Consider the following 8,657-nt stretch of genomic DNA (forward strand, 5'->3'; position numbering starts at 1 on the left):
TCATGATAATTAAGCATGTTTGCAATATATATAATATATATATATATATCGTGCGCGCGTTGTGTGTGTGTGTGTGTGTGTTGGCTGTCAGATGACTAGCTGTTTCTCAAAGTGTAGGTACCTACTGCAATTAAAACGGTCGCAAAGAAGAACATAATTTAACATATGATATCTCGATTGTTACAGTATTCTGTGAATAACTCGATGCCATCTGTACTGTTTGTGTAGGGATCATTCAGAAAGATTTCGTAAACCACAAGGAATAACCATGCTACTCGGAGGCCTCGGAGACATAATACAAACTCTTGCCAAAGCAGTAAGCGATGCGCACTGCTATGAACGATCATGCAGGTACGATCATCAACAATACACGCAACACGGTGTGTTACATGTTTTGTTGAACTATATTGGTAAATACAGAAGTCCGAAAATCCGGACTGCTCGGGGATTGGGTCGGTCCGGATTTTCGGATTTTCCGGATTCTCGGGCAGTAGTATTAAAATTAAATTTTAAATAAAATTAAAATTTAAGGAGGAATAAAGAATAGATGAACGGGTAAATTACTAAATTTTAATAGTTTATTCATTAGCAAATACAGCATGCTTCATTTATAAAAACTAGCCATTTGCGGCCCGTGAATCACGGGCCTCTAGCATTTACCCAGGCAACCGCAACATCGAAGAAGTAAATCAAAAAGTATAATAACTTGTGATAGAATTATAAAATGTAAAACAGACAATTAATAAAACGGGGCAGTACGTGTATGTACTTCAGGTGGGTAGCCGGGGGGGGCGAAGACTCCTCCGCGGGATCGGAAGTTCCGCTGAAATGTATTAAAAAAATTCACCCTATTTCGAATTCCAAATACCTGGTACGTAGAGTATTAAGACAAATTAACAAAATTAGCAATAATGAAGTTTCCTTCAATCCTCATCATTATCCACTACACGTATATAACATTCCAGCAGTATTTTGAGAATAAAGTGAGAAATATTTAATTTAGCATTGTGTATAGTTTTTCTTTTTTCTTTTTAAATTAACAGTTTTAAACCGGGTCCAAATGACAGTCACTAGATTAGTTTAAATCCTTAATTTAAACTTTTACAAATCAATGACACCTAAATTGAGATTTAAGGATTTAAACTGTATTGATTAATAAAATAAACTATTTGAATCCAACTATTTATTTGAATTGGAAGGCTGGGTAAACACTCCAATAATTTTAGTTCCTGTTTTTTTAAACGCGTACCTCCCACTCGTCGTATATTCTTTAGGGAATGCCGTCTATCGTATATACCACACAAAACTGACCCAGGTTAGTTGGGGTAGAGGCTATATGATTTTGTTGTAGCTGCAGTGTTGCTTATTGTGCGCTAATAATTTCACGAGCAACCAGCGACATTATTCTGACCATTTATTTGACAAAAGCCTTGCCATCGATTCATATGAGGTAGAACTTCGATACCGATGGATATTACCAGGAGTGTATCAAACTCACAGGAGTGTATTGATACACTCCTGATAAAACTAGTGCGAATGAAAGGTTTATATGTGTTAATGAATCCATATCGTGTATTCTCTAATAATGCCCGAGATTGGCGGTATCGGACAAGTGGAGAGCTCTCTTGAGAGAATGTTTCATATTCGCTGATCCCGTTACTGAATAGAGTATGTATTGTCATTTCCAATAGAGTTTACTAATCATGGTCAGTCATATATTCGTAGACTTTACATGTGTTGTTGAATAAATATTTTGTTTTTACGGCATGAATAGGCACCTAGAAGAGTTGATTAAGGTATTGGTGCCTATAATGGAACTTATACCGTTTGAATCGTCCGGAGGAAGAGTACGGGAATTGTTCGAAAATGTTGCCAATGGTAGTTTTCTTACAAATGATGCATCCTATAATTATTATGGTTCAACAAGAGCTTACCAGGCTCTATGACTGTACGGTGTGCTACACTTATGGCATACGCAGTAAATACCCGGACGGTTGCTTGTGGCTAAATCCACTATAGCTGAATTATTATCGTTTCAGAGGTGTAGTTTTTCAAGTATCAAAATACCACATATATAATATATGCCGCAACTAGAAGGCTATTAGTTTGTCAACATAATTCCATAATATCTTATACAAGTTGTTATGGGAGATACCTATATATGTTTTCAGTATTATTAAAAACACATCATATACTAGCGTATTGATATATTTTGGTGTTATCAAATTCAATTTTATGCATATATCCGAGTTATTCAATACGTTGACGTATGAATAACTCTACGATTAACATAAATATCGTGGATTGACTTCTCCTGAATTTGTGATGACCTGTAATTTCCATTTGAAAATGTATTGTGACTTGTAATGGTTATTTGGTTAATAATGATTTGCTTGAATAACTAAGATCCCGTTATTAATATTCAGAATTATGATTGATACTATTATGATACCAATCACATTATATACCTAGCTGTACGTGAAAAGGACACTGGAAAATTATAAAATTAACACATATTACCAGGAGTGAATAATAATAAATCTATTATTATTCACTCCTGATATTACCTATTAGTACGTTGTGTTACTCATATATTACGTGGTTGATAATCTAGCTGCTAAAATTCGGAAAAAATATCTTATTATTTTTGATAAAAGCATTATAATCTATTGCAACGTGTGGAAGCCCTAGCGGGTGGCCATGCTGGAAAAGCGTGGGAGTGATCATGAACGATTTTGTATCTTCGTGAAACGCTATAAAGTTGTGAAAAAAAGGGGAATTGCAATGGAAATTATTTGTGAGAAAGGCAAGAATAAAAAAAAACATGCATCGCATAACTGGTCTATTGAGTTCTCTCCCAAGTTAAATTGCATGCGCATCAGGGCAAGGAGGCCTGAGGCAGTGTAATTTTATGTTCGCAGACTCCCACTTTCAAAAACGTTCTGACGCTCATGCCTACAGGATGTAATTTAGTGATAAAAGTCGAGAAATACACTAATTTCCGTACACCCAACTCCATTTACTCCATCTGTAAAAGTCGACCACACATATACCTAACCTGAGTATGTATGTAGTATGGGTAGTAGAACGGGTACGGTGGTTAATTCCTAGTTTCCAGGTAAAAACAATATAAGATTTCTCTGTTCCAGGTTAATTAAGATCGCACTTTCGGCTTTGCCGCGTCCCGGTTGACCTCTATTAGCAAATCACGAAAGATTTATCCGGTATTTTTCTGATTTCTAGATAATTAAAATGTTCCAATTCCGCGTCCGGTGAATAACCGTGTCCCCTCGCTGTTACTGCTGCTACGTATGTTGCTTACTAGGTATTAGATAATTAAGAATAGCTTCAATAATCGCAATAGATACGGTGCCTGGCTTCGTAGGTGTGGTAACCAAGAGCATCTGCGCATATCATGGATTCCACGAGAAAAGAAACTGGGCCAAGAAAAATTGAAATTATTCTAATATGAATTTTAAACTTAGAGTTTAACATTAGTGTACATATATTTTTAACCTTTAGCATTTAAAAAAAAAAATTTTTCGTTTTCTCCGGAATTGTTGCTAACCGCCGTCTGCTACGAACTTTTAACCTTTTTTTTTATCCGCTGTCATCCACGTTTTTACGGCGAGTACTTATGATTTCTTGGTATCCCTTTAAAGAGGAATGTATATCCAGAGATTATTTTGAGCTAGTCTCTTCCATACCGAAACGGAAAACGAAAATAACAATAGTGTAATAACTTTGGTGTGAAAATGTTGGGTCCCCCATGTGATTCCGTCACATTATATCTAAGATTATTTTATCACCGTTTAGAAGCTGAACAGTACACATTAGAACAAATAGTCTGGTGGCTTAGCAAATTTAACGTTGCCGGACAAAAGTACCAAATTTGGCATGGAGTTTCTTTTCGACCTATCTATTGATTTTATCCGTGGAACCCACTTGATCGGTTCCGATTTTTCAAGATGGCGGCCAAAATCCAAGATGACCGCCAGAAAAAAGGAAATGTCGTATATCTGGCTGTAAAAATCGGAAATGAACAAATGAGGTGACAATTCAGGGGTTTTCGGGATCACTGAAACAGATGCTAGTCATGCCATTTTGCTCAGGTGACCCATTTCCAAGATGGCAGCCGAATTTCATAATAGCCGCCTTAAAAAAAGGAAATTTCTTATATCTGGCTGTGAAAATCGGAAATGAACAAATGAGGTGTCAATTCAGGGGTTTTCTGGGTCACTGAAACAGATGCTGGTCATGGCATTTTGCTCAGGTCACCCATTTCCAAGAAGGCGGCCAATATAACAAAAAATACACATGTTGTCACTGGCTATAGACGTCACAGACAGGCATTTGCAAAATCAAATCAGAGGTTTTTGTAGTCACTAAAACCGATTCTTGACACGATTCATGGTTATACCATTCATCTTTCAAGATAATGTCCAAAAAAAGCTTACTTGGCCTGATTTTGAATGGTTATTGTGACTTCTATAGCTACATATCAGCCTACATGTTAAGTACATATACTGTGCATGGTAGTATTTAGGAATTCTATCTACAATGTTTTAATACAATGTATCTCTACCAGACAGTTCACAGTCAATGTATCCTATTTGGATGAACATGTGCACCGACAAAGAGATATGCAAGGCAAATTTGCCTTTCTGCATTTGCAGACTTTACAGGCCTTTTTGCAGCCACATTTTCCAAATTCTCTGCACGTTTTAGACGCCTCTGGAATGGTAGACCAGACAGGTTCCCACGAGTTTCTAACTTTCATCCACGCATAGTCGGTTGGACATGGATTCGTTTGTTGAGATAACATGCATGTTGTCCAGATGCCAGCCTGGTATACTGCCCTCCTAGTGTGCTGGAGTAGTGCATTCTGAGTAGGTGGTATCTTGTCAACAGCTTGGCTTTTCTGGCTGAACAGCTCCATCCGAGCACTGTTAACATTCATCTCGTTACTTGTTTTGTCATAAACTACGACAACTAGTCTCTCGATTCTTTGAAATGATTTAGAATGTAAGTCAAGATGCTTAAACGGATGTGCGGCAAGATAAACAAATGCATCAGTAACTTGCTCATAAGCATTCCATGCCTGCCAGAACGATTTCTTCCCTTTGCCTCTAAACGCCGATGTAGTATCACATCCTGACAAGGAGTGGAAAACGGGCAGGAAACGTGATTTACGTTCACCAAGACGGGCACAAATGGCGTTGATGCTGTAATGAGTGTAGTTCTTTCCAGTTCCAAACGCTACCCAGAGATCAAGATCAGCATTTATCTGAGAGAGGTCATGAAACACACCGGTGAGAACAACAACGACGTCTGTGTCCACAGTTCGCACCTGGATGGATTTTGCTCCATTCTCCAAAGCATGCTTCACGTGAACCACAATCATAGTGTCTGCTTCTTCCTGATTGCAGCTGGACATTTCGATCTGCGTTCCAACACATGCAACATGCTCTCCAGCTGTGATATATACCGAACACTCATGAGGGATGCTGCAATCCGCAAAGTTTGCCGACAGGAATTCAAAGAGTTCCTTCTTGTTGATTGGATAATAGAGAGTCATTCTAGTTGCCCGGCAGCTTGGTGTCACCTGATACTTTTCTACGCACACCTTTGCCTCGTTTCTCCCTGGTTCCCTCATTCAAGCTATCTGGCCGGTATTCGTCCCACACAACATCCACTCACTTTGTGTCACGCAGCTGACGTTCCAAATGGGGTATAAACACGTTGTCAGCATATTCCTGGAATGTTGAGACATTTGTTACAGACAATGCATGTACTGTCACCGCACCATCCAGAACTTTGCAGTAATCTAATACAGGTGCCTCTGTCTGGTTTGGTTCCTCGATACATTGTAACAGATGACATTTGGTACCAGACAGATTAAGCTTTCCAAACTCAGACAGGGATGGAGGATACGAATGAACTTCGTGTGCAAAAATTCACTGATGTCACCATCTCTATTTTGTAAGAATTAAGATGTATAACTGGCCGAAGAGTGCCACATTGTTCTCAAGCACCTTTACTTTCTTGCAATCCTTTGATCTGACTTTGAGCTTTGTTGAGAACAGGGGTAGTGAATTCTTTGAGATCGTATCATGTATGGAGTGACTCCAATCCACGAGCACGGTCTTCACATACTTTTGATAGTTCTTTGTGCCAGTGTCTTCCAGTGTACGGATTGTATTCACTACCGCCTCATTCGCGCAGTTACGACTATCAAGAGTTACCAACTCTGGGAAGTCATCCAGGAAGAGATTTTCCATCTTGCGTGTTGTGTTAGATAGGCTATCAACCTGTCGCTGAAAGGTTTTCTGTGCTGCAAGTCCCTGTTTATGGTGTTTGAAGTTAGCGGGGTTTTCCGGATCATCGTCATGAAGATATCCATTCTCGTACTGACTCAGAAGTCTGGCAAGCTCGGGTCCAGCGGTCATCCAGTGTCTGAAGGCAACTGGATTCTCAGTGAGTCCTACTGCACCACCGGATGCTTTCACCACTTTATTCTCCTGCTCATGCGCTTGGTCTATTGGGATCGCAGAGTATCTGTGTAACAACTTTGCGATTGTCCAGTGATTCCGAGTTTCAAACTTCTCTTTGATCTCTTGTGGCAGCACCTTCATGTCTCTGATGTGTACAGGCAGCCAACGAGAATAGTTCACGTGGTCTAACGCGAAGAACAATGGTACGAGTGCCTCTAATACAGTAACATACAATGGGAAGTTTCTCTCCCTATGGGCTCCAACAAATATGAGAATCAGAATCTCATAGTGTGCGATCATGTGCCAGAACTTGAACGTGGGAGATTAATTACACATTTGTTCCAGCCAGTTGCTGAAACTCTCATCAACATTAGATCTCTGGTTGAATGCTTTATTCAGTAGCCTCTGAAGAACAAGAACAGTGACCTGGTGGGCATGCCGAGTCCTGGTAATGTGTGATACTTTCAGAAATGAATTGGCTGTTCCAGATGAACTTTAGATTCAGTGAGAGCTGTCGTCCAACCTGACCCATCTAATAAATTGCCAACAGTGTTCCATAGCGCTTTCTCAATGTGCAGTCTGCCCATCATAACTACATAGACCTTCTCGCCATAGAGATCTGGCCATTTCTATTGTACGTACTTGGTGAGCGTGAACAGAGGCTGGTCAAACGTAATCACTGTGATTTGTCCTGGGTTGAGATACTCTGTTGCCTGTCGATGTACATCCATGCCATGTTTAATCATTGCTGGTGTGTCTGATTTTTGATAGAAGAGAGGGAGCAGTGCACATATTGCTGTTCGCTCTGATGTTGGCTGTTGTCGAGTGGCGTGATAAGCAGACCATGTAAGTGAACTCGTATTGCACAGTTCCACATCACTGATATGTTCAAGACCATGTTTCATCCAGTCATATTATTCACGTTTTGCATCTGCCAGGTCAAGCTTAACAGATTCACTATTACTCTCTGGTACCACCTGAACATCAGTAGACTTCACCGAAACTGCAGGAACAGAAGCATAATATTAATAAGCTTATAATTCCGCGAGGCCGTCCTCTGAAACGAACTAGTTAGTATTATACAATTGACCTATTTTCAGGTGAATACGAAGATTTATTACCCCTCGAAGGTGATATTTCCCTCGGCCTCCGGCCTCGGGAAATATCACCGTCTCGGGTTAATAAATCCTCGTATTCACCTGAAAATAGGTCAATAACTGTTTTATTATATGACATTTTTATAAACTTAACCATGTGTAGCACCAATCCATACTTAGTTTTAAGCTGGTCATCGGAAACAGTTCCAAATCTTGTCAAGCCGGGTTTGCTATGGTTTACACTGTCGTCTGCCATTTTCACTCCAGTGAGGCAACGACAATCCGCGCTTCTGATTGGTCAAAAATTGCAGCACAGGTTCCTGGATTATAATATTCACCTGCGAGGCGCCCGACGGGGTTTTGGACTGTTATATTCACCTCGCGTGCACGGATTCTGTAGGTTTCGGTGGAACATCGCAATATATTTAGACCTATAAGAGGGGTTTTGACCAATCAGCGTGTGGGAAAAATGACAGTCATATAATAAAGCAGAATATCTCACGGACTCCAGTCCTGCATATTTCAAATCAGGGAGTCCGACAGTAAATCTGGGAGTATTTGACTCCGGACCCACGTTAATTTCGCACAGTGCATTAGGCTGCATACACTGGGGAATCTGGGGAATGTGCGAGCTAAAAAATGCGAGCTGCGAGCTAAAAAAAACAATGCGACCAAGCGAACAATGTGAATTAAACAATCAATGCACACAGCAAGTGAGCAACAACTCATGTAAACTCAGTTGAGCGATCTACAGCGCATATCTGTGACAGCCAGCTTGCACATCCCCTAGACTGTACTGGTACGGTTTATTTCTGTACACTGTGCCTGGACACTGCGCCATCAGCATTTCTGATGACGACTTACAGATATGGGAAATTACTGTTATTTGTATTACATCAATACATGATCATGGGACCTGTCTGAGGGCAACGATTTGCTCATAGTCATAATGACGGCTTATAAATGACGACTTTATGCAGGGTTATTCCAATGGATTTACTATGAAAGAAAATCGGGACTTTGACTTTTATGACGACTTATGCGAATTGACGAGTTAGACGATGAC

The sequence above is a fragment of the Priapulus caudatus genome, unplaced genomic scaffold (assembly GCF_000485595.1).
Source record: "Priapulus caudatus unplaced genomic scaffold, Priapulus_caudatus-5.0.1 Scaffold357, whole genome shotgun sequence".
Lineage (NCBI taxonomy): Eukaryota > Metazoa > Priapulida > Priapulimorpha > Priapulimorphida > Priapulidae > Priapulus > Priapulus caudatus.